This window comes from Geotrypetes seraphini, chromosome 2 (assembly GCF_902459505.1).
Source record: "Geotrypetes seraphini chromosome 2, aGeoSer1.1, whole genome shotgun sequence".
Taxonomy (NCBI): domain Eukaryota; kingdom Metazoa; phylum Chordata; class Amphibia; order Gymnophiona; family Dermophiidae; genus Geotrypetes; species Geotrypetes seraphini.
In genome coordinates this window covers 223,962,386-223,988,526 of record NC_047085.1, presented here as the reverse complement: position 1 = coordinate 223,988,526, position 26,141 = coordinate 223,962,386, and the positions used below count along the sequence as shown (strand labels likewise).

At 43.3% G+C, this 26,141-nt stretch overlaps 1 protein-coding gene across 13 annotated transcripts in view; it reads right to left on the bottom strand.

The window, feature by feature from the left end:
- Positions 1-25,439, bottom strand: part of RNF152 (ring finger protein 152) — a 154,070-nt gene extending 128,631 nt beyond the window's left edge. For 3 of the 13 annotated variants that reach the window (XR_004538478.1, XM_033935007.1, XM_033935006.1), the window contains exons 1-2: positions 20,644-20,873; positions 20,333-20,435 (exon numbers count right to left, since the gene is read on the bottom strand). The gene's annotated coding sequence lies outside the window, so the exon portion shown is untranslated. Of the gene's footprint in view, positions 1-16,405; positions 16,459-19,578; positions 20,002-20,332; positions 20,436-20,643; positions 20,874-21,210; positions 21,292-21,651; positions 21,780-24,879; positions 24,929-25,316 lie in introns of those variants that run through there. The other 10 variants (XM_033935009.1, XM_033935010.1, XR_004538480.1 and 7 more) reach the window with 10 other exon arrangements.
- Between the last annotated feature and the right edge of the window lie 702 nt (positions 25,440-26,141).

Sequence of the window (26,141 nt, the reverse complement as noted above, 5' to 3'; positions counted from 1 at the left end):
AGAATGGACTTTTAATGTTAACATTGACGTAAGGCATTTTTGGAAAGGAAGTCATGTGATCAACTGCCATTGTATTCTAAAGCATGATAATTATTACAAATGATATCACATAGGGTATAAATCTGTTTGCCTTGTTTTCTCTCTTCGAAGAGCACTGAAATTCTTAGGGCTTGCTTTTCCCAGACAATGGGAGCTCTGTCAATAAAACCTATTTGTTTATTACATGGCTTTTCCTCGTTGTTATTTGAATTCACAGAACAGAGTCTCTAGCACAATCATGTGGGAGAGAGAATCCATTCTGGCAATTCTTTTAGCCTCGATGTTCAAGTCTTCCAGCCTGGCTTGAACATTTCCTAAGTTCTCTCAGCACCTTCGGATGTATACCATCTGGCCCCATGGATTTTCTTGGGTTTTTCCCTTCTTTTGTTAGAAATTTTATCATGGAACAGTGTTCCAAATCTAGCAGTTTCTTATTTGAGGAATCTCCTGACATCCTGTCTCTTGGAATGTTAGACTCGCACTAAGCCGTAACTATGCATGAGTAACCCCAAGACATGTTTCAACACGCTTGCTATTTTCGTTCATACTCCAGTAGATAAATTATTGAAACCCCCTTTATGTCTCAGGATCTTCTTAACCTACGGTACTTCATTCTACTTTTCACCCTCTACAATCCACAGTTGGCCCTTACAACCAAAGCCTTGCAACCAAAGCCAAAACACTTTTATTTTTATCCTTCCTTGCCTATCTGAATTGGAAAAAGAACCAGCAAAGCAGGAATTGAAATCTGTACTGGAACTGAGACTTCAAACTGGAACCATAATTCAGAGCATGGAACTGGAGCTGAAGCTTAGACCAAACTGGAGGTAGAGTCTGGTACAGATCAGAAGCTTGGAGCAGATACTGGAAATAAAGCTTAAAGCAATAATTAGAAACAAAGCTCCAAAGTGAAACCAGAAATGGAAACTACAATGGGAGCTTGAAGCTTGACAGACTGAAACAGGCTTGGACTTGACCTGTAAATGGAGAAACATCTGGAATCATTTTAGCTAGATAATGGAACTAGAACAGAAACTTGGAGCAAGGAGCAGAACTTTGTTTTGAAAAGAAAGAGTTCACTTCACCAGAGAGCTCGGGCAACATTCTGGTTTCTGTAAACAACTTCCCATTCCCATCACCCCCCTTTTAGCCCGGTTCTGGCCAATATAATTTAACTGAGAAAGTGACCATTTTCTCTTTTCTCCATCTTATGGCACTGCATTCCTTGGTTAGCATTGTCATTAAGATTCTAGCCATAATCCTGGCTGTTATCAGTTTTAACCTTGCTGATGTCTTCCTATCCACCAGAATCTTTATCCACACTTACAAGCTCCTATCTAAACTACTGCAACCTACTTCTCGTGGGTATTTTGCTGAATGAACTCCATTACAATAAGACTGTTGACAAACATAGAAACATAATAGCAGATAAAAGGCCAAATGGCCCATCTAGTCTGCCCATCCACAGTAACCATTATCTCTTTCTCTTTCCGAGAGATCCCACATGCCTATCCCAAGCCCTATTGAATTCAGACACAGTCTGTCTCCACCACCTCTTCTGAGAGACTGTTCCATGCATCTACCCTTTCTGTAAAAAAGTATTTCCTCAGATTACTCTGGAGCCTTAACTTCATCTATGCCCTCTCATTGCAGAGTTTCCTTTCAAATGAAAGAGACTCGACTCATGATAATTTACATTACTTAGATATTTAAATGTCTCTATCATATCTCCCCTCTCCCGCATTTCCTCCAAAGTATACAGATTGAAATCTTTAAGTCTGTCCCCATATGCCTTATGATGAAGACCACGCACCATTTTAATAGCTTTCTTGTACATCGCCTTGAACCAAAAGGCATTATATTATATTATCCAGTAGACTGAGTGACCATAATAAAATCATAGAAAAGCAAAGGAACATTACAGGAGAATTATCTGTATGACAATAGTCCAAACATCAGCCCAGTACAGAGAGAAAGGGTTGAGTAAGCAAAAATCATATGATAAAGAGTACCTGATTGACTGTTACAGGACCAGCAATTGGGAGATTATGTGGCATTGGATTGCTGACTAGTACACGTTAGTACAAGGGACCTTTATTTATGAAAGGACTACAAGCAATATTTACTTGGTTTGATTTATTGTTTTTGATTTAGTGGACCAAAGTTTGCTGTTGCTGAAATTAAGTAAATTGGGCATTTTTCAGAAAGTTCTGACTTGGTTTACAGGTTTTTTTAATCATATAGAACTTAGGCTCAATATTCAGTCTTAAGAGATAAGTGGCTTGCAAGCTGCTCAAAGCCAGTGGCTGATTTAACCCCTGATATCCTTTTTATATCTTTTTGAAGGTATGGCCTTCAGAATTGTACACAATTTTATAAATGATGTCTCACCAAAGTTTTATACAGGGGCATCAATACCTCCTTTTTCCTACTGGACATACCTCTCCCTATGCAACCTAGAATCCTTCTAGTTTTCGCCGTCACCTTTTCAACCTGTTTAGCCACCTTAAGATCCTCACATACAATCACACCCAAGTCCCGCTCTTCTGTTCTGCACATAAGTTCTTCACCCCCTAAACTGTACCGTTCCCTCGGGTTTTTGCAACCCAAATGCATGACCTTGAATTTCTTAGCATTAAATTTTAGCTGCCAAATTTCATACCATTCTTCAAGCTTTGTCAGGTCTTTCTTCATGTTATTCACACCATCCAGCATGTCTACTCTATTGCAGATTTTGGTATCATCTGCAAAGAGGCAAATCTTACTCGACAACCCTTCAGCAATCTCTCTTCTCAAATTAATACATGGCTCTTCAACGACTTCCACATAAATATTTGTGCTTCTTATTGTTCCCTATAAATGGATTCACTTTACAGAGTCTCTTTCTCTTTCCTCACTTATTACCCAGCTTTGCTCATCAGATAAGCTGCTCTTATTTGTACTCTTCATCTTCATGTCTTCTGCTAGCTCTGGCCTGCTTAAATCATGTTGGCCAACCCAGGACCTACATTCAGCAGCACTTAACCAAGTTTTGAGTTTATTATTAATTTGATATACTGCCCTAGAGTAGTGGCCATCAAACAGTTTGCATAAATCAAATGTTGCTATAAGAGGAAACATGAACTCCAAAGGATAGTAGAAGAAGTACACTCAATATGTTATCGTCATATTGCTTTCCAGTTAGTGCTCGGGCGGTCCAGGGATGGAGTCAGGCCAGAGCTGGGAGTTATGCAGGCATCAGAGGTATTTGGTGCCAGTGTCTGCACTGCTAACTGGCTGCATAAAAATCAGCCTAACTATGCCTGGAGAGCCATACCCATACTGCTTCCAAGTAGAGAATGACATGGGGAAAAACTTTGTCCCTGGTTCTCCTCCCCCCTAATCTTTGGTAACTCAACCTCTTACTAAAGGCTAGCAGAGCTAAAGCTGGTGGTCACTTGGCCTTATTCCAAAGACACTGATAAGAACATAAGAATTGCTACTGCTGGGTCAGACCAGTGGTCCACCGTGCCCAGCAGTCCACTCCCGCGGTGGCCCTTAGGTCAAAGACCAGTGCCCTAAATGAAACTAGCCTTACCTGCGCATGTTCTTGTTCAGCAGGAACTTGTCTAACTTTGTCTTGAATGCCCGGAGGGTGTTTTCCCCTATAACAGCCTCCTGAAGAGCGTTCCAGTTTTCCACCACTCTCTGGGTGAAGAAGAACTTCCTTACGTTTGTACGGAATCTATCCCCTTTTAACTTTAAAGAGTGCCCTCTCGTTCTCTCTGCCTTGGAGAGGGTGAACAACCTGTCTTTATCTACTAAGTCTATTCCCTTCAGTATCTTGAATGTATCCATCTTGTCCCTCTCAGTCTCCTCTTTTCAAGGGAGAAGAGGCCCATTTTCTCTAATCTCTCACAGTACGGCAACTCCTCCAGCCCCTTAACCATTTTAGTCGCTCTACTCTGGACCCTTTCGAGGTGTATGGTTGCTAGTAACTTCAGGAATTGTGTTAGTGCTGCTGAATAGCTCTGTAAACCAGTGGCGTAGTAAGGAGGAGGGGGGTCCACAGTGGGCTACATCTTCCTTGGGGTGCTGGCACTCCTCCTCCTCTCTGCCCCACTTCCCACGCCTTCCCCAGCTGCATGTGCGCCCCTTCCCTTCCCCCAAATCTTTTTAACTTCAGCGCAAGCAGCCACCAACTTACTGCCCGCGTCAGCTCCAGTGCTTTCTCCGACAACACTTCTGGGACCTGCGCCTAGGAAATGACGTCAGAGAGAGTGGCGAAGCTGACATGGCCAGGGAAGAGGATGGGGGAGGGGCACCAGCGTCCTAGGCCCCACTCACCCTCGCTATGCCATTGCTGTTGGCCCAAAGGAAGATACTGGGCTGGTAATCTAAGCATTAAAATACCTCTATATGTTTCCAGAATAGTGCAAATATTATTCTGTTCAATGTTGTTTTTCTGTACAAAATTTTGGTTTTTTTAGCACATAATTCCCTGGAGTGCACACAGTGTTCTTTTTAAGCTGCACTAAACATTCAGTATCTGAAATTCTCAGAGTAGCAATAAACCACAAGCAAATAAGTAGGGAAAGCATACAGAGTATGGCTCATGTAATTCAAAATGCTCACAAAGTAAGGTAATAGAAAATTTTTGCTCACGTCAACTTGGTCCTGATGTTTGGTTTTCTATGCGCAATGCAGAACCCAGCCCAGCATGCCTTACAAGTTGTACTTTTATTGATGTTGTTTCAATCAAAATAGAAATTAGAAACTCCCCACTATAGGCTTAAAATGTTTATTTACAATGCCTTAGGCCCATAAATTATATAAAATCATCTTTCTGCTTTGAGCGATGAGATGCGGGGAAGAAAATCAAGACTGCGTGGATGGTGCAGGAACAGGGATCACAAATGTGCTTTACTGTAGGGATGCAGAGGGGATGGGGATGAAAATGTGGGGACGGCGAGGGGGGCAGGGATGAATCTTTGTCCCGAGTCAATCTCCGTCTAATAGCCCTCATGTCCCTATATTTAAAAAGAAAGAGCAGAACACTTTTGCAATGGATGCACTAGATTTGGCTGAATTTCAAGAGGAATCTGATGTTGATCCTGCTGTTGCATCCATGAAAGTATGCTCAAAAAATTTTTCAAGACAAATTATTTTGAACTACAAGATGAGATCTTCCCCACCATGACAAAATCTGCATAGCAAAAGCTGAGATATTTCTTGTTATTAAAACCTGGGGATCTGCAGATAAGATCTCCTATAAAAGCACTGTTAAGTATCAGTCTGTTAGATCTGTGGTTTGGGTCCTTCTCAGTCAACATTTTTGTTTTTTAAGCAATAAATGAGTTGTCAACAACTGACTCTGGATCTATTTCCATTGGATAAATCACTAATAATGTTACCCTCTAGTTGTTTGCTCTGTTAGAGACAGCTATCTTCTTTTCACCTTGGTTTAATGGGACTGGATCTCCCAGTTGTGAGCTTGGGATACTACAGGACCAGTGGTCTTCGCTAATTTTTAAGTGAGGGCCATTCTGGGTCCATAAGGGGTGAAGGAGAGCCAAAAAAAGATGTTTCTACTTTGGGACATGACACCAATAACTTTTCCCAACATTCATTCCTACCAGAACACCTGGCTTTCATCACATTTGCAGAACACAGATAATAAATAACTTTATTTTTGTATACCGCAATAAAGCGGTTCACAATAAAGAGACAACTGACAACCAGTTAAGTACAATGTGACAAAAGAGAATCATAAAGTAACCAGGAAGAGAGGTACAACAGCAAACTAAAAAGTAACAAATTTGTCAAAAAGATAAGTCTTTACTACTTTCCTAAAAGACTGATAGGAAAAAAAAACCTTTTGAGATTGTTTCACTTGGCCAAATATTCATTTCACCAGCTTGAAATGAAAATGTCCTATCTAAGAATCTCTTGTAATGAATGACAAGATTTCAAAGTGTGAAATGCAAATAAATGAGAACCACCAGTACATTTGGTAGTATGAGCCAGCTCAAAGTGAGAAAGGAGATAAATTGGGGCCAAGCCAGATAAGGTTTTGAAACAAATACAGGACAACAAACTAAAAGCCCTAATATACACAAACGAAACCCTAAGATGCCAGACTCTGCAGTAAAACACCAGAGAAATAGAAACAAATGCATTTCTTTCTAAATAGTGCAAAATATAGACAGCAGATGTACTGTAAATTCTCAGAACTGACATATTTCAGTCACTATACTGAAAATAAAATAAATTTTTCCTACCTCTGTTCTCTGTCTGATGATTTCATTTTTCTAATCATCTTTTTTCTCAGTCTCTGGCTGCACTTCCTTCTGCCTCTGCTCTTAATTGTGTTTCCAGGGTCTTATCCATTTGCTGTTTTTCTCTCCTTCACTTTCTGCCCTACAGCCATCTTTGATCCAAACAGACCGGGGATTTTAAATTACAGTCCACTTGAGGGGGCAATACTTTCAAAATAGAAGAAAACACAAGAAACCCCCTCTCATCAATACTGGGCAAGTTTCTCAAATAGTATCTTCATATAACATTTAAAGGCTTTTAAATATTTAAATGTGCTCATAAGCTCTTCAGCAAGGCGCCACAGCAGCGGTACAATGTTGCTTGAATTTTAATCATAACACATTGGATGGAGCAAGGATACTTGCTTCTACTGGAGTGGCAAATGTTATGGCTCTACAAAAGTTGTTTAACAGTAGACCCCCTTATCTGAAAAGGTCAGTTCACGTTTCCAACACAGTCTGTGTTTTGCTACGCTACATCAGGAAGCCGGAAGGATGAGCTTTTTATATTGATTTTATTTGCAGTGTGCAGTGCCTAAGAAGACATTCAATACATTCTAGTGTGGAAGCGCTATATAGACGATGTATTTCTAATATGGACAGGATCCAGGGAGTTGTTTCAAATCTTGATGTGGTTGAATGGTTGCAACACCCATTTACAATTTACAGCACATACCAGTTTTGTTCACGTTCCATTTTTGGATGTTTTGATCACTCTGGAAAGGGGGCAATTTACCACTACCATATTCAGGAAGACTACTGATCGCAATAATCTATTGCAATATACCAGCTTTCATCCTCCACACCTAAAGGACAACTTACCGATTGGCCAATTTTTGAGGCTGTGGCCGATGCACGGTCTGTGCCCACGCAATTACTATACAACGTTCACCCACAGAGATGTCACGTATTCCCTTCAAGAGTCTACTGACTGCCTCACTGCAGCAGCTGTTTATGTTGTTATATGTCCCTGCAAGAAGATATACGTGGGGTGTACCACTAGAATTATAAGAGCACGCATACACGAATATCTCAGCAGAATATGCAAAGGAGTAACAGAAGCCCCTCTGGTGCAGCACTGGAGGGATCTAGGGCACCAGCCATCAGACTTGCAGTTTTTTTTATCATTGACACAGTTACTCTGCCCCAAGGAGGGGATCTAGCTAGAACACTATGGAGGAACGAACAGCGGTGGATTTACCACTTACAATCCATATACCCTGCAGTTTTAAACAAAGAGGTTGAGTGGTGTGCATTTTTGTAATCTTTTATCCTGCTCTGATGATTTTTCCTGTCTGGAAGATTTTTTATAATGTTCTGTACAATGTTCCTGCTTCCTAACGTTGGTTCTTCCTCTCTCTGCTTTTGAGCTTTGTACACTTGTGCTGTCATATAGTTGAATTCTCTCCTGAACTGCATATCATTCTGACCAATCACAAAACGAACAGCGGTGGATTTACCACTTACAATCCATATACCCTGCAGTTTTAAACAAAGAGGTTGAGTGGTGTGCATTTTTGTAATCTTTTATCCTGCTCTGATGATTTTTCCTGTCTGGAAGATTTTTTATAATGTTCTGTACAATGTTCCTGCTTCCTAACGTTGGTTCTTCCTCTCTCTGCTTTTGAGCTTTGTACACTTGTGCTGTCATATAGTTGAATTCTCTCCTGAACTGCATATCATTCTGACCAATCACAATCTTTTCTTGCGCGGCATACCATCCTGACCAATCATAGTAAGAGTCTACTCTCCTGAGCAGTATACAATTCTGACCAATCGTAGTAAGAGAGGCGGGTCCTCATGCTCCCTGTGGTTACTGACATCAGCTGGGCTTCTTCTTTTTTTGCAGCCTCTGTTTGGTGCCGTTCCCCAGGGCATCTTTTTTCAATATCAAGTGTGTAGACCAAAGGACTCAGGTAACCTGTCTTGCAGCCAGACTAAAACAATGTTCTAAATACATGGTTGTTATATAATTAATTTTGTTTCTTAACTATGAGCACAATTTTCATAGCACGTTTTAGTTCTTAGGCACTGCACACTGCAAATAAAATCAATATAAAAAAGCTCATCCTTCCGGCTTCCTGATGTAGCGTAGCGAAACACAGACTGTGTTGGAGCCGTGAACTGACCTTTTCAGATAAGTGGTCTACTGTTAAACAACTTTTGTAGAGCCATAACATTTGCCACTCCAGTAGAAGCGAGAATCCTTGCTCCATCCAATGTGTTATGATTAAAATTCAAGCACCTTTCCAGTAACATTGTACCGCTGCTGTGGCGCCTTGCTGAAGAGCTTATGAGCACATTTAAATATTTAAAAGCCTTTAAATGTTATATGAAGATACTATTTGAGAAACTTGCCCAGTATTGATGAGAGGGGGTTTTTCTTGTGTTTTGTTCTACAGCCATCTTTGGCATTAACTTAATATTCAACTTTCTTCAATTTTACTTCTTATCAAATCTATCTACTTTTCCATGGGCTAGATTCACTAAGCAAACCAATCGTGTACCAATCGGTTTGCGAGCCCTTAGCGACCAGATTTCCCTCCTGAAGTATTCACTAACCTGTGTAGCGATCTGCTTCTGGTGCACGCATGCAAATGAGGGGAACTGCATGCAAAGTAGGCAGGGATGCGATTCACTAAACTTTTTTCGATCCTACTGGCCTCGCAAAAGTGACTGCTCAGGACCAGTTGCTGAAGCCCTTTGCGACTGCCCTGCCTTCTGCCGCCCTGCTTTCTAACCTGTCAGCCCCAGCTCTTGCAGCCCCAAACGAGACTACCTGCCTGCCCCAAACCCGAATCCCCTGCCTGCCTGCCCCGATCTCTCCTGCTCTCTGCTGCCCTTCCCTGCAGTGCAAGCCTGTGGTTTTAAACGGGGCTGCACACCACAGTGCAGCACCAGCTTTAAACTTGTGGACTCGCACTGAAGGGAAAGGAGGGAAGAGGCTGCCGCCGCCACCATATAGAATCAGGAGAGTCGGGCCTCGAAAATGCCTGCCCCGACTGCCTGTGCAATCCTTTGGTTTTGAAAGTTTAAAGTTAAAAAAAAAAAAAAGTCGCGGCTAGGACATATCTGTGCATGCGCATGGATCGCCTCCGATCGCCCCCATCTGCATATTTTAGGTTAGTGAATTTGTCGGACCTGCTTGAATCGGAAATGGATTATTCCGATTTGGGCAGGTTAATGAATCTAGCCTCATGTGTTCCCTTCCCATCTAAGTCTTCCCATCTAGCCATGTGCACCATCTCTTCCCCCTCTCTCTGCCCTTCCCCTTCCACAATTAAGATCTCATTTATTAAAATCAGCAAATCATGGTCATGATCACTGCTACACCACTCCTCCCAGTACAATGCATAATTGAACATCATTCATATATACATCCAAAGCCATTTACCTAGGTCAATTGCTGAAGGCTCTGCCTCCGACAGAAACATAAACTGAAAGAATCTACTATCTTGCTTTGACGACTACTGCTCCCTGCTGCCCTCGGTGATTGTCCGATTTGTCTAATAGTTAAGCCAGCCTTGATCTTGCCTGCTCTTTCCGATGGCCCTGCAATAACTCTGCTCCCTTCATCAGGCCGGTATGGAAAGCAGTAAAGATGTTGAAACTCAAATATACAAGTAAATCACAAGCAGCAGCTCAATGGTGGTGCACCAGTTTTTGATCTCAAAGCTGTAAAAATTGTGTAAAGTAAAAGGATGGAGGGGGTACACAATATGATTGGAAAGGGGTAAGAAAGTTGAGACACAAGCTGCAGAGTTTAGGGAGAAAGGGGGGGATTGGGACCACCTTTCTGTAGTTTTTACAACCACACACACGCAAAGCAGTTTTACATACAGTTTAGAGCTTTAGGACTATATCTGTAAAAGCCAACACATAGACATGTATGAGAGAGGAGACCTGTGTAGCTATTAGGCCCTTAGGAATAGGTTTCAAAATGTTTGAGCACTTTCCTTTTAAATGTATTACCTTCTTAGGTAGTTTGAAAGTTTCATTTTACTATCAAAAAACATAAAATCATTAGTCCAGCAGTATGAGTTAGAAAAAAATATTCCAGCCATAGAAATTTCATTTTGCTGTTCTCTGTAGCATGCAGTTTTAGAAATCAAACATATTCTATTACATATGCAGGTTTCCTTATGAACCTGATAAATTGTGCACATTGTTGAGGGGCCAGAAATCTGCAGATTAAAATTCCAGAAACAGATGGGTTTCTTTCTTTTCATTCTGGGGTAGAAAAAGACTTTTTTTTGTGCGTCTATAATTTCAAGGGCATTCACCCCTGTGTTACAGAGCTGGCGATCTAACACCCTCTGTAGGAGATTGCAATTAGTAACAACAGGTTCCCTGAAAAGCTGGGAGATGCAAAAGAGACAGAAAGTAAACTAACATCTCTGATACACAAAATCCCATCCCAAATTATGGGCAGAATACATTTTTAGAGAAGGTGGCCATACTAGTAAGACCAACAGCCTGCTGCAGACAGTAACCAGTTCTAGTCATATGTACGTATCGAGTAAATTAATTCCTTCCTGTAGAAGTACGCACTCTAGTGTTTGACTATAATATACATACCTTCAGTTCCTACTGTTGGGGTACTCATTGCTAGGAAATGCCCTCTCTGAATGTCAGTACAATGCAAATATTCCCTTTCATCAAGAAAGCATGATCTACTAGTTTAAGCATTGAACAAGCCAGTATCATGAATACTCTCTACCACTGATTATGCTCAAGCATAAGTCACTTGTGGAAGCATGAGCTAGGCAACAAGTACCGGGTAAGTAAAATCCAAGTAAGATGATTTTCCCAATTACAGTCACTACCATCTTCCAAAGAGGAAGAAAATGTTGAGGCAGGATAGCCCTGCAGCTTCAAACAGGGCACAGACCCTAGATAAGAGGCACTGAGGCAACTTTCTGCTCAACCAAAAGAAAAAGCATGATACAACAGTTTGCTCAGAAGCAGGAGAGAAGGGTGAAGACAATGAATTTCCATGCGGGTATATAATATGCCCTAGAGCAGTATTTTTACACCTGTGGACCGGCAGAAATAAAATAATTATTTTGTGGGCCAGCAAATTACTAGGACTAAAATTTAAAAACCCCGTTTCCGCCCCATCTCCAAGAGCTCGGTCACCTCAGTAACTATAGAAAGACAAATATAGTGCAAAATATAGACAGCAGATATAAATTCTCAAAACTGACACATTTTGATCACTAAATTGAAAATAAAATTATTTTCCTATCTTTGCTGTCTGGTGATTTCATGAATCTCTGGTTGTGTTTCCTTCTGTCTGTGTATCCTTTCTTTCATTTCTTTCTTTCTGCACTGAGGCCCAAGAATTGTCCCTTTCTATTCCCTCCCTCTTTCCTTCCTATGTCCTTAGTGCCCCCGGTGCCTCCTTCCCATGTCCTTAGTGCCCCTTCCTGTCTTTAGTGCCCCCAGTTCCTCCTTCATATCTCTTTAGTGCCCCCAGTGCCTCCTTCATATGTCCCTCTCACTGCCTTCCACACTTTGTCCCACCCCCACCCCCAAAGCCAGCCTGCCTGCCTATCTACCTCTCTCCCTGGCCAAAGCCAGCCTGCTTGCCTGCCTACCTCCTTCCCTCTCTGCCCCGCAAAAAAAAAAAACCTCCCTCCTTCCTTCCTGCCCTGCCATTGCTGCTAAAGCCGACAGGAAGTCTTCTTTCCGACGTCAATTCTAACGTCGGAGGATGTCCTGGGCCAGCCAGGCAGTGATTAGAGGAGGGGAAGGAATGCCATTTTGAAGATGTGGGCTGGTTGGCCAGAGGTAATAGGCATCCCTCCGGCAGGCTGTGGACTGAAATGTATGGGGGTGTCGGGGGGTGGGCATCCCTCCTGCTGGGGGGTGGGTGTTGGGGGTGGGAATCACCAGCAGCGGGAGGGAGTGGGCATCCCTCCTGCCGGGGGGGTTGTCGGATGTGGGAACCTGTTGGGGGTGTTAGGGGTTGTCAGAAGGATGGGTCAAAATTTTCTGGCAGGACTGAACTGTTAAGCCTTACTTTCCAGTCAATGCCAATCAGCGCTCAGGCACTGACCAGAAAGTAAGGCTACGACAGCTTGGACCTGCCAGAAAATTTTGCCCACAAATGTAGGACAGTGAGTCTAGGGAATCATGCAGCGATAATAAAGAATCACCCAGAGTGCTCATTTAAATATTAATGACCTCATTGTAATATATTTGCATGGCAGAGTTGGAGTCTGCTAGGTAGCTCGGAAAAGCCCATGGTGAGCCCTTTTGGGAATACTTCCACGATAAACCAGCTGGAACTGGTTTAGCGACTATCATTAAAGGCAGGGTAGGTTTTGAGAATCTTCCCCTCAGTTTTTATTTTAACGCATATAAACTCTGAAAGGCACAGAGGGAGGCTTTGCAACAGGAGTTTACTGTGGAGCTTTGCGTTTCCCTGCTTTGTTCTCTCAGTTTATCTTAAGAAGTTTGTCTTTGAAGAGAGGAAAAAACAAGGTCTGAAAACTACTCTAGAATTAAAGTCCTGACTACAGAATGATGCTAAGTATTTCCTTTCTTTCTGTTTTTTCTTCTTTTCCAGGTTTAATTATTTTGAATATTGACCTCTATATTCATATAATTATTGTAAATGTCTTACAATGGCTTTCACACAGTGAAGAATAATAGCTCCCAGCTCAATCTTGGAGACACATCTCACCAGAAAGAAAGGAAGGAGAGGCACCATCTTCAGACAAAAGAAAGTCAACAAGAAGGAAACCCAACTCTAAACAAATAATGATCATCTAAATACAGTAAATGTCAACTCAACCAAGAGTTAAACAACAAATAAAAAGAAATTTAACAATTTTATAATTTTAACAGTTTTATCATTGTTTTATATACTGTATTTTACAGCAATTAAAAACAAATTGGACAAAACAGTGTGGTTGCAGTGTTAGGGCTAGATTCACTAACCTGCCTGAATCGAAACAATCTGTTTACGATTCAGGCAGGACAAACGAATTCACTAACCTAAAATATGCAGATGGGGCGATCGGAGGAACGCTTATCTGCCTGCACGGATCGCGAATGCGCAGACTCGTCCTAGCCGCTACTTTTTTTTTTTTTTACATTAAACTTTCAAAACCAAGGGCTTGCACAGGCAGTCGGGGCATACATGTTCGGGGCTCGACTCTCCTGCTTCTATGCGGCAGCAGCAGTCTCTTCCCTCCAGTGCGAGCCCGTGGGTTTAAAGCTGGCGCTGCACTGCGGCATGCAGCCCTGCTTTAAAACCACGGGCTTACACTGCGGGGAAGGGCGGCAGAGAGCAGGAGAGATCAGGGCAGGCAGGCAGGCTCGTTCGAACGGGGCTGCAGGAGATGAGGCTGACAGGTTAGAAAGCAGGGTGGCAGAAGGCAGGGCAGTCGCAAAGGACTTCAGCAACTGGTCCTGAACAGTCACTTTTTGCAAGGCCAGTGGGATCGAAAAAAAGTTTAGTGAATCGCGTCCCTGCCTACTTTGCATGCAGTTCCCCTCATTTGCATGCGCGCACCGGAAGCAGATTGCTACACAAGTTAGTGAATACTGCAGGAGGGAAATCTGGTCGCTAAGGGCTCGCAAACCGATTGGTACACGATCGGTTTGCTTAGTGAATCTAGCCCTTAGTCCACTTTAAAAGGCAATGAATAGAAAAAGATGATAGTTTAACAAAAGAAAAAGGTAAGCTAATATATTTTTTATTAGATTTTGACAGCTAGAACCTTCTTCCTCAGTCAGGAATATGAGCTACAAAATGACTTCAGATTTAGTGTTTTTTGGAAGGCCAACTCAAGGGATCATGGCATTCTGAACCAACTTGAGTGGTGCCTCCTCACTTTCCCTTCTCCCCAAAGATCTGGCATCTTCTCCTCCCTCATTCCAGATTTTCTTCTTTCTTCACCGCCCCCCGTCCAGTCTTTCTCTCTCCAGCTGCCTCCTTCCCTGCAGATCCAGCATCACATTCCTCACCTCTCTCCCTCTCTTCTCTCCTGAGGTCCTGTAAACACTACCTTGTTTGGTTGTAGCAGTAGCATGAACATCAGGCTGCTTTCAGCCATCCTCTGGGTCTTACCTCTGCCATGTCTCACTCCTCTGATGCAATTTCCTGTGGGCAGGACAAGGCAAAGGAAAGACTCAGAGGGTGGCCAAAAGTAGACCAATTCATGCTGCCACCACTAAGCGAGGTCATCTTTACAGAACCACAGGGGAGGGAGGAACAGAGAAAGAAAAGGGAGTAATGCTGGACTGGAGGAGTGGAGAGACTAAGGAAAAGCAATGGGCCAAGGGAGACAGAGGGGGAAAGGTGCCGAATTGTGGGGAAGGAAGAGAAAGCCTAACCTATGGACCAAGTGAAACACTGGCAGTGACATCAGCAGCTAGGAATTTCAGCATCTTTCATCACTGGCGCCCTGGCCCAGCAACTCGCCTGGGTTAAGTGGTTAAGCTTGGCATGGGCAGCACGGGTGAAGCTGGAAATCTCTTTTTTAGAGGCAGATTGAAACAGCTTTTACCAGTTTCAAAACTGTCTGAATGCTTTTGGCCTAAACCAAAAATTGCAAACAAAAAACTCAATCACCTGGTTTTGGCCAAAACCAAAGACGAAACCATAAACGCAAGTTTGGGGTTGCTGGGGATTGGCAAAGCTTTCAGGCTGCATCTTTCTGCTAAACCGACAACCCCTGATATTCAGCATGATTTAGCCAGCTGGGAATGGCTCCTGGCTGTTAAGTCCCATTTGGCCAGCTATTTGCTGATTTTTAATAGGAGATAGGCATCTATCTCCCGCTGAATATAAAGCTTCCCAGCCAGCCCAGTTACAAGACTGTCATGGGGTACAGCTGGTCATCACCGATTTCCATCAGATCTCTGGCTAAAGCACACGGCCAGACAGACCTGCCTAAAAGGTCAATCTATCTTTGGCCATTAGACTTAGCAAGCCAGCCGATGAAGATCAGCTTGGCTGGCTAAGTACCAGACACTGACCTTTGCCCCACATACTCAATGTCTGCAACCCCAGCATTGAACATTCGGAAATGCTGCTGACCACAGGAGGCAGCCAGGCAGCCTCCTGCAGTTCAATATCAGACCCACAGTATCCAAACCATAATGTACTGTAACAATTTAAATAATGAAAGACGCATTTTACCTCCAAGCAAAATAGCCCCCACACACTTAGCCCACAGCTAGTGAAAACTGAAACTAAAAGCAACTGTGCTTTTACAATAGTTGACTTTGTGCCCCACTTAGAGTATCAGCTGATGTCAAAACTCACTAGAGAGGCTAATTCCTAAGGAGCTTATCATCCCAAATATATAGATTTCTTCTAAAAATTTGTATCAAAAGCATTTATTTGGAGCACTCTATTTACCATATAAACAACTATGCAACATCATAACTGCATTACTTGCAATTGCAGTACCCACCCAGGACTACCCTACTGAAAACCCACCTTTTTGATATTCCCTTCAATCCTTAACCCTACTCCTCTGCCCTCCAACCCAGCCAGCTGATTAACCATTCCCCTTAACTGTATCCATGACATCCTGTTTCTCTGTCTTGGCTGTTTAGATTGTAAGCTCTTTCGAGCAGGGACTGTTTTCTTCTTCTTTGTGCCTCTGTACAGTACTGTGTGCATCTGGTAGCACTATAGAAATCATTCATAGTAGCAGTAGTAGTAGTGTGAAGTTTCAGTCTTTGGGAAACAGAGCTGAGATTGTGATGTCATAATACCTCATTCCACCAATGGCTAAGAGCCAACCTCATAAGCTTGATTGTACTGTACTCAAGTTCAAGTTCAAGTTCAGGTTTATTTTGATAAATCGCCTATATAAAACTTTCTAGGCGATGTACAATAAAATACAAGTTATAAAAACATATTATCATATTAGTAATATAAGACATCCAAAACATCAACATAAACAATTGTTAATTAAATTAAATAAAATGAAGAGTCCTGTCCTCCATCCCAGCCAGCAGATTAACCATTCCCCTTAACGGTATCCATGACATCCTGTTTGTCTGTCTTGGCTGTTTAGATTGTAAGCTCTATTGAGCATGGACTGTTTTCTTCTTCTTTGTGACTCTTGTGTAGCGATGCATGCATCTGGTAGCACTATAGAAATAATTAGTAGTAGTAGTAGTACATTCCCTGGTGGTCTAGTGGTGTAGTCTGGGCAGAAGCAATGCACTTGACATGGCAGCCATTTTGAAAGTAGAGCCGGAATAGGCAGTAGTAACTGGGCATTGCTTCTGCCCCAACTAGAGCTGTTTGATTCACAATTTGAATCAATTCACCTATTCGGTTCAGCTGGATCGATTCAAATCAATTTGGTTTTTTTTATTTGTTTGTTTTTAAACAGGGCTTACTGATTCAAACCTGCTCTTGGGCTTTCCCTCTGCTGGCCAAATCAAGCCGAAATTTTTTGTTCTCTGAATCGTGCAGTACTAGCTCCAACTACAACCCTCAACCTCCATGCATTGTAAACTAGGCAGAGAGAAGCCTACAGAAGAGTGTGGGGGGGGAGGGGGAGAGACACTCAGAGGGGTAGGGGAAGGACAAAGCACAAATTTTCAGCTTCTACTGAAAACACAGTCATTTTCATCCAAAACCAAAAAACATTTTGTTAAATTCTAGGATTAGAGATAATGAATTGTGAATTACCATCCCTACACAGTTCGTAAATTGGATGACTATGGGTTTCTTTTACTACTTATCATTTCTATAGCGTTGAAAGGCGTACGCAGCGCTGTAAGGTGCATTAACAGATTTAGCACATGCTAAATACTAAAAAGCCCATTTTATTCCTATGGGTGTCTTAGCATTTAATGCATGCTATATCCGTTAGTGTGCCTTAGTCAAAGGAGCACAATATTAGTTAATAACATCTTATAAGAAGGTAACTTCCCTACTTCTTTGGGGGAAGATCTTGACATTAATACCAAAAGCAGAAAGTGCCAATTTTTCAGCCATTTTAAAATTTCCATCCAACAGCTAGTATCCCTTGGATGGCAAAACTTATAGAACCGATTGTTGCCATCCAGGTTACTTTATATTTGGAATCCAGCTAAAACTCAAGTCCTTTTACCTACAAGTTTTAAAACATTTCAGTTTCCTAGATCACTTGTATTTGATAATAATCGAGATCCTTTTATTAGATGAGACGAAATACCTCTTAGAAACATAGAAACATGATGGTAGATAAAGGCCAAATAGCCCATCCGCCCCCATCTGCAGCATTCACTATCTCCTATAAGGGATTCCACATTTTCTTGAATTCAGACACAATCTTTGTCTCCACCACCTCTACCAGGAGACTATGCCACATATCTACCACCCTTTCTATAACAAAGTTATTTCCTTAGATTACTCCTGAGTCTTTCACCTCTTAATTTCATCCTATGCCCTTTAATTCATTTGAAAAAAAAGACTCACCTCGCATACATTAATGCCTCTGAGATATTTAAACATCCCTATCATATCCCCTCTCTCCCACCTTTCTTCCAGAGCATACATATTGAGGTAGCTAAGTCTGTACCCGTATACTTTGTGACAAAGACCACTAACCAATTTTGCAGTAGCCTTCCAAACTGACTCCATCCTATTTATATCTTTTTGAAGGTGTGGTCTACAGATTTGCACACAGTATTCTAAATGAGGCCTCATCAGAGACTTATACAACAGCACTTTCACCTCTTTTTACCTACTGACCATTCCTCTTCCTACGCACTCTAGCATCCTCCTAGCTTTGACCATCACCTTTTCTACTCATTTTACCACCTAAAGATCATCGCACACAGTTACCCCCCCTCCCAAGTCCCGCTCTTATTTCAAACACAGAAATACTTCACCCCCTGTACTATACCAGTCTCTTGGATTTTTGAATTGTCAATAAAGCCGTACCTTAAATCATAAGAACATAAGAATAGCCTTACTGGGTCAGATCAATGGTCCATCTAGCCCAGTATCCCATCTTCGCAGAGGCCAATCCAAGTCACAAGTACTTGGCAAAAACCCAAATAGTAGCAGCATTCCATGCTACTATCCCATGAAATCTTGTTATTCAGAGCCGGTGAGGTAAAAGCTCCGACGCTCAGAAGAATTCTATGAGCATTGGAGAATTTACCTCACTGGCCCACAGTGCCTATTGCCCTTTAGTAAAACCCAGCATATTTGTGCATATAACCATTATTAGTTATAATAAAGATTACTGCAGTTTTGTGAGTAGCCCTCTTAATGAAATCTTTAGAGGGTTGGGTTGGTTAGCGGGTGGGTTTGACTGGCCTTCCACTACTTTCTTTTTTGGTTTTCTTGTTAGCAAAGAATAATGGTCTCCAGCATATGCTAATATATCTCATGCATGTTCCATTACAGATACAGTATCTTGAAAATCAGACCAATCACATGTGTGCTCAAGCTAAACCACTTGCCTGGAAACCAGAAAAAAAAAAGTTACCAGAATATCGACCCAAGATAAGACTGATTACATCTAGTTTAAGTGGTATCCTGTAGTGTTCCATTGGGATCTCGTCTGAATAAAAGGTTCAACAGTTATCCACGCAATAGATCTCAGTTGCATCATGAGTATTGATCTGGCTCTTCCGAAGCCTTTCAGTTTAAGGCTAATACTTGTTTCTCATTTTAGCATTTGTAGTAGAAAATATATAGCCCTACAATATGTTCCAAAGGGATCTCATCTGAACTCCCCAAATCTGACCTTACACCATAGGTGTTAGTTGGATTCCTTACTTCATCTCACAAATAAACAGAAGGGAAAATCCCTGCGATTGACTGCAAATCAATTTCTTTTATTCCTTATTGCACTTGACATTCAGGGATATATTGCTCATATATCTGTTTGCTCTTGTAGATAACAGCAATAGAAAACCTGATGCCTCTGTCTGCTCTTTCCCCAACACCACCACACCTCAGAAAACAAATTCCATGTATTTCCAATCAGCCAACTACTGTACAAAAAGTGATGGTTTGGGGGTCAAACAATATTCCTATGTAAAAGAAAGATGACATCTGAAAAATCAACTTTACTTTATCCATTATCTTTGCCCATTAGAGGCACTTCCAAGGCCCATGTCTATGCATAAAAATATATCATGATGTGTGCTGTGTATCTGAAGGTTACCTACATTCTTCCTGCCCCCATGGCACTGACCTAAAAATCTGAATAAAACAGTAAGCAGAAAATAATTCTTCCTGAAAAATAAAAAGAACAAAGAGAGATCATGGGTTCCATTTCTGGGCAAGGAACAAAAAACACAAACAAACAAAAACCTCTTGTAATGGTGAAAGCCTAAGCCCATGAATTACAAGCTTTCACTCTGGAATTAAGGGGATCTTAAAGCCCCCTTCCTCTATTCCTTTCCAGCACACATTTCTTGTCTAGAGCAATTTACCGCAAGCTAATCAGTTATCCGGCTTTAAACAAATCTGCAGTTTAAGAAGACGTACAGCGTTGCTTCAAGACAGAATCTCTTTACAGGATTAAGATGCCTTGGAATGATGAAATAGAACATTTTAGGAAGTAGGGATTCTGTGATGTCTTTCCAACACATCTTAGAGGCAAAATGTAGATTCCAGTTCCTCAGAACAAAGCCAAAATCCACTGTCTTAGAAGCACACAGCCTTTTGAGCTATTGTTATCTGGGGGACAGAAAAAAAAAATAAAACAAACAACAAGGCTGGAGGGGGGAAAACCCATACAGCTTTGCCATCTTACATTGCTGCATGAATTCTGTTAGTAATTGTTGATCTATATGTCATTTCAATTCTTGTTAAAAATGGGCTGGAGTGCCCACTGGCTCCTACTTGGCATCAGACCTGACAGAAACACAGACGTAATGTGCAGACAACGGAAGCCTCTGTGCTCCACAAAAGACATGAGATTGCACCGACCCCTCCTTTTACTTTGGGGTTTGTTGTGGTGCTTTTTTTTTTTCTCTCTCTCTCTCCATTGTATGTTTTTCTCGGTTACCTGAGTGGATGGTGACGTGCCATTTCTCCGCTCCAGCGCGGCGATCTCCTCAGCAGAAACGGTCAGGCAGCGGGGCTTTGACAGCGAGCTTTTTTGTTCTTGCCTGCAGTGAATTACATGCAGCAAGGGTTACACAAGGAAGCTCCAAATCAAAACAGCCTCTTCTCCAGCTACGCCTAACGCCCCCCCCCCCCCTGCTAAAGCTACAATTTTCTCCCTCATGCTAGTCCACAGCCCTCACCCCTCCCGACACAAAATACACGAGCACAAACAGGAGAGCACACACGGTAGCAATTTGTCAGCTTAACCACCTGGCTTTTCAGGGGGGAGGGGGGCTCCTCGCCTAGGTTTGCTGGTTCACACCTCCTGGGTTTTCTCCCGCCAAGATATCCGTACGATAAAGCCCTCCGGCTGGAGGCGCGAGCTCCCGCTCTGGGGGGAAGGGGAGCGCGTGGGTCAAACCGTCGTCCCCTCCGGCGCGAGGGAAAAATAACGCCAGGAGCCCGTCTCGAGCGGCTTTCGCTAACTTCTTGCTCGCAGCCTAAAGTGAGGTGGGGGGGGGGGGGGGGAGGGGGAGAGAGAGAGAGACAGGGCAAGGCGGCCGTTTACATTGGACCAAAACCCGTTTGCGGGCACTCCTACTTCCCTAGTGCTGTCAACGCCAGCAACGCGGAGGAGAAAAAGCAAACTGAATACCAGGGGGGGGGGCGTCTCTCTTTCAGTTTTCGGTTTAAAAAAAAACCCAACAACAAAACAAAGTAATATACCACTTCCCCTTTTTTCCGGGGACAGATATTTAAGTCCGCTACTGCCGTTGCTTAGTTCTTTTACCAAATGCAAAATAGAAACCACTCATAAAAGCTGCAAGCTGCGCTTACCCATATTATTACTTCTTTTCTGGCTGAAGAATAAAAAAGCTTTGGGAAGCAATAATTACGTCGAGAAGAAAGCTCGCCAGCCTTCGCTTCCAAAGCGGTCGTCAGCCCCAATCAAAGAGCAAATTGCGCTCTTTCCTCGTTCGCCCGCTCTCTCACAACAGTAGGGGAAAGAAGGGTGGGTATTTGCGAATTTACTGACAGGGGGGGCATTAAAACAAAACGCTTTTACTAGCCTTTCAGTAAAGTCTTTCAGGGACAATGTCTGCAAATAGGTTAGTTTTGCTCATATTCTAACAGTGATGAACCTCACTGCTAAGCCAGGGTAATTGGAGTATGATCTGAGTCTCAAATTCATTGCCAAGGCCGGCTGCAGTACTTGCATTGAGCCAAAAAGAGCTTCTTTTTGGAGTTCATAAGATGTAACATGTATAGGCGACTTACCTTGCTCCTTCCTTCTCTTGTGTTTCTGTTCTAGGTTACAACTAAGTGCAGAGAGGGGTACTGGCCAACAACAGAGCAACCACCCCATGCTACAGGCCCTGACCCAACTCCTCCAAGGCTCTGAAAGACTGAAGAAATACCTCATAATTAAACTTAAGCTCTGCAATGCAAAAACCAGTGCTTCTTTTTCTATCCTATATAAATACTGGGATAGAAGCATGATGGCAGATAAAGGCCAAATGGCCCATCTAGTCTGCCCATCTGCACTAACCATTATCTCTTCCTCTCTTTAAGAGATCCCACGCTCCTATCCAGCACTTTCTTGAATTCAGATACAGTCGCTGTCTCCCCCACCTCTTCTGGGAGACTGTTCCATGCCATGCTTTTACCACCCTTTCTGTAAAAAAGTATTTTCTTAGATTATTCCTGAGCCTTTTAGCATCATCCTATGCCCTGTCATTCCAGAGCTTCCTTTCAAATGAAAGAGACTTGACATGCGCATTTACCCTACATAGTTATTTAAACTTCTCTATCATATCTCCCCTTTCCCACCTTTCCTCTAAAGCAGGGGTAGGGAACTAGAGAGTTGCGCGGGATAGAAATCCCACCTGTCCCGTCAAAGTCCCACCCGTCCCCGTGAGGAATCCCACCCATCCCCGCCCGTCCCCACGAGGAATTCCCTCCGTCCCCACGAGGAATTCCCTCCGTCCCCGCCCATCCCTATAAACTTCAGAAATAGTTATTTCATTTAATTATGCTACTGAATTAAAGGCTCTGGTAGAAACCCATTTACAAATAAGCAAAGAGACTTTATTAATTTGGAAATATTAATTGGGAAGAATACATACTTTGTAAATGGGTTTCTATCAGTGCCTCTAATGTTTATAAATTTTTATCACTTTTATATGGAGAGATAAATTACTTAATAAACTGTGATAATATAATCAAACAAATGCATACTATAGTCACAGTTGCACTCACTAAAGAAATTTTTTTGTGAAAATCTCAGACCCTTTCCAGATTTCGGCCCCATGTTTGTATGGGGAGCTAGTAACAGAGTCCTTCCCTGAGGAAGACCTTTCTCGAAACTCGAGTCGGGGGGACATGGACATAATATGGAGGAGTAACAGCAGTTATTTTTAGTACACTACAAGCACGAGATAATTTATTCACTGCTGAGGATCATTACTGGGATCAAACCATCCGATTTACAGATAAGTTTCTTCAATCTGTATCTATATAGTAATATTCAGTTGGATGGTAAGGGGACAGTGAAAAACGATGATGGTCCCCCAATGAACCCCAGTTTGATGATATCACCAGTCACGGGTTTAGGGTCTGAGATTTTCACAAAAAAATTTCTTTAGTGAGTGCAACTGTGACTATAGTATGCATAAATTTTTATCAACACAACTGATATACTACTTTATCCTGAAGCAAAAAAAAGAAATAGAATTTTTTTCCTACCTTTGTTGCCTGGTTTCTGCTTTCCTCATGTTCTCATTCAATTCCTTCCATCCACTATCTCTCTTCTCTCTGCATCTTCCATCTGCTCTGTTACTGTGCCTCTCCTTTTCTCCCCCTTCCAAATTGGTCTGGCACCCATCTTCTTCCCTCCGCTCCCCCCATAGTTTGGCATCTCTGTCTTCTTCCCTGCCAGCGTCTTCGCCCCACTCTCTCTTCCCCATTTCCCTTCAGCGTTTTCTCCCCACTCTCTCTTCCCCATTTCTCTTCAGCATCTTCTCCCCACTCTCTCTTCCCCATTTCCTTTCAGCGTCCTCACCCATCTTCCCCATGTCCTGTCAGCGTCTTTCTCCTCCCTCTGTCTTCCCCATGTGCTTTCAGTATCCTCCCCCCTCTGTCTCCCCACCCGTCTTCCCCATGTCCTTTCAGCGTCCTTCTCCCCCCGTCTTTCCCATGTCCTTTCAGCATCCTTCTCCCCCCTCTGTCTTCCCCATGTCCTTTCAGCGTCCTTCTCCACCCCTTTGTCTTCCCCATGTGCTTTCAGCGTCCTTCTCCCCCCTCAGTTTTACCCATTTCCCTTAAGCGTCTTTTCCTCTCCACTCCACCTTTCCTCCCTTTCTCCCTCCCTGCCCCTAACCTTCATGGCGCTTCCCCGCCCGACCGACAACAGAACAGGCCCGATCCGACAAACCTCCCTGCCCTGAATCCAACTGCTGTAAGAAGATAATTTAGATTCGTGGCTACAGGGCAGGGAGTTTTGTCGGACCGGGCCTGTTGTCGGTCGGTCAGGGGAAAGCGCCACTAAGGTAAGGGGATCTGGCCGGCTCTGCACCCCCCAAGGTTGCCCTGGGGCGGACCGCCCCCTCATGCCCCCCCCTTGGTACGCCACTTCCTTGAATTTATCCTACCTGCCCTGCCACAGCACACAGCTGACCGGAAGTCTTCCCAATGTCAGCACCGACATCGGAGGGAGGGAGGGCTTTGCTTAAGCCCTCCCTCCGACGTTGGCACTGACATCGGGGAAGACTTCTGGGTCGGCTGTGTGCTGCGGCAGGGCAGGTAGGGAAAAGAAGATGAGCCTCACGGCTCGAGTACATCCAACCCCGCAGGAACCCCGCGATCCTAGGGGGCATCCCCATGGGATCCCTGCGATCCTAGGGGGCATCCCCACGGGATCCCCGTGACCCAAAGGGGGAACCTGCGGGATCCCCGTCGTCCCCATTCAGCTCTCTATAGGGAACTCTGGTCCTCGAGAGCCGTATTCCAGTCAGGTTTTCAGGATTTCCCCAATAAATATGCATTGAAAGCAGTGCATGCAAATAGATCTCATGCATATTCATTGGGGAAATCCTGAAACCTGACTGGAATACGGCTCTCGAGGACTGGAGTTCCCTACCCCTGTTCTAAGGTCTGCGTCCTGTCTATGACATGACGGATCAGGAGCAAGAATACGTATTTTATATCACATTCATATCATCTGAGTGCAGGTCTTGCTTATTGTGGGGGGAGGGACATCTTATAGAGCAGGGGTAGGGAAATCCGGTCCTCGAGAGCTGTATTGCAGTCGGGTTTCAGGATTTCCCCAATGAATATGCATTGAAAGCAGTGCATGCACATAGATCTCGTGCATATTCATTGGGGAAATCCTGAAAACCCGACTGGAATATGGCTCTCGAGGACTGGAGTTCCCTACCCCTGCTCTAAAGTATTCATATTAAGATCTTTAAGTCTGTCCCCATACGCCTTATGATGAAGACCACATACCATTTTAGTAGCCTTCCTCTGGACCGACTTCATCCTTTTTATATCTTTTTGAAGGTGCGGCCTCAAGAGTTGTACACAATATTCTAAATGAGGGAAGTTGGAAGGACAGACTGTTATTAGATCTTATAAAGTTGTTCCTTTTTTCTTTTCTGTCCATTTACATAAAAAATTGAGTTTCATCTTCCTTACCATAAGCCAGATTTTTTTTTTTTTTTTTTTTAGTGGGGGAGTGTTAAGGTCTCATTTCCTGGCCTTTATGTTTTACACAGACTTGTTTCATTAAAGCACACTGCATTGATATCATCTGGAAAGGTCAGGCACAGGGCCACATTTCTATATTTTATAACAATTCCTCCCCTTCTAAGCAAATGGATCCCCCACTGCATTAAGCAGTTTCAAAATAATTCTGCCCAGGCTGTTTCCCAACCCCCTCTCACCTTTGTCCTAGTGCAGGGTTTCTAAGAGTTCTTGTGCAGTCTTGAATGTGCTTGCGAGGTGCAGGGACTGGAGCATATTTCCTTGCTCCTTTTCTGCTCTCCTGGATGCGGTCTCTGCTGTGGGTTGCTGATTGCCTCCACCTGAGATCAGTTGAGTTCAATTTATCCTGCTGAGGCTTCAGGCTTACTCTGGCTACCTGGAGAGTCTGTAGCTTTTGAGTCCCTCCCTTTTCTTTAAGCCTTGCTGTGTCTTTCTGCCTGATAAGGGCTTTTGCTTGAATGTTAGCTTTTTGGAAGGAATTATAAGGAAGTGGAGAGACCCTGCTGCCTTCCTCTACACTCAGTGGCCCCCTGCCTGCCTTTCTTGTCACAATATATATACTGTATATAGTTATAGAGAGAGAGACTGATTTATCATCACTGCTTTGATATGCTGGCTTCTTCTTCAATCTGTTTTTGTCTTTTTATTTTTGGAAAGATAGATAGATAGATACTAGTGTAAAGCCTCCTTCAGCCCCAGCCCCCTTTTCTCACCAGCAGTATTTCCCTCCCCACTCCACTTCCCTGTGCAGAAGCGCACCTCTTCCATACTCCCCCTACCCCTCTTCCCTGCTCCAGCAGCATCTGTTCTCTACTCCCCCGGTCCATCAGCACCTCTTTCCTGCTCCCCTGGTCCCTCTTCCCTGCTCCTCTGGTCTAGCAGCTTCTCTTCCCTGCTCCCCTGGTCCCTCTTCCCTGCTCCCTCGGTCTAGCAGCTTCTCTTCCCTGTTCCCCCCCCCCTCACTGCCTTTCCTGCTCCCCTGGTCCCTCTTCCCTGCTCCCCCG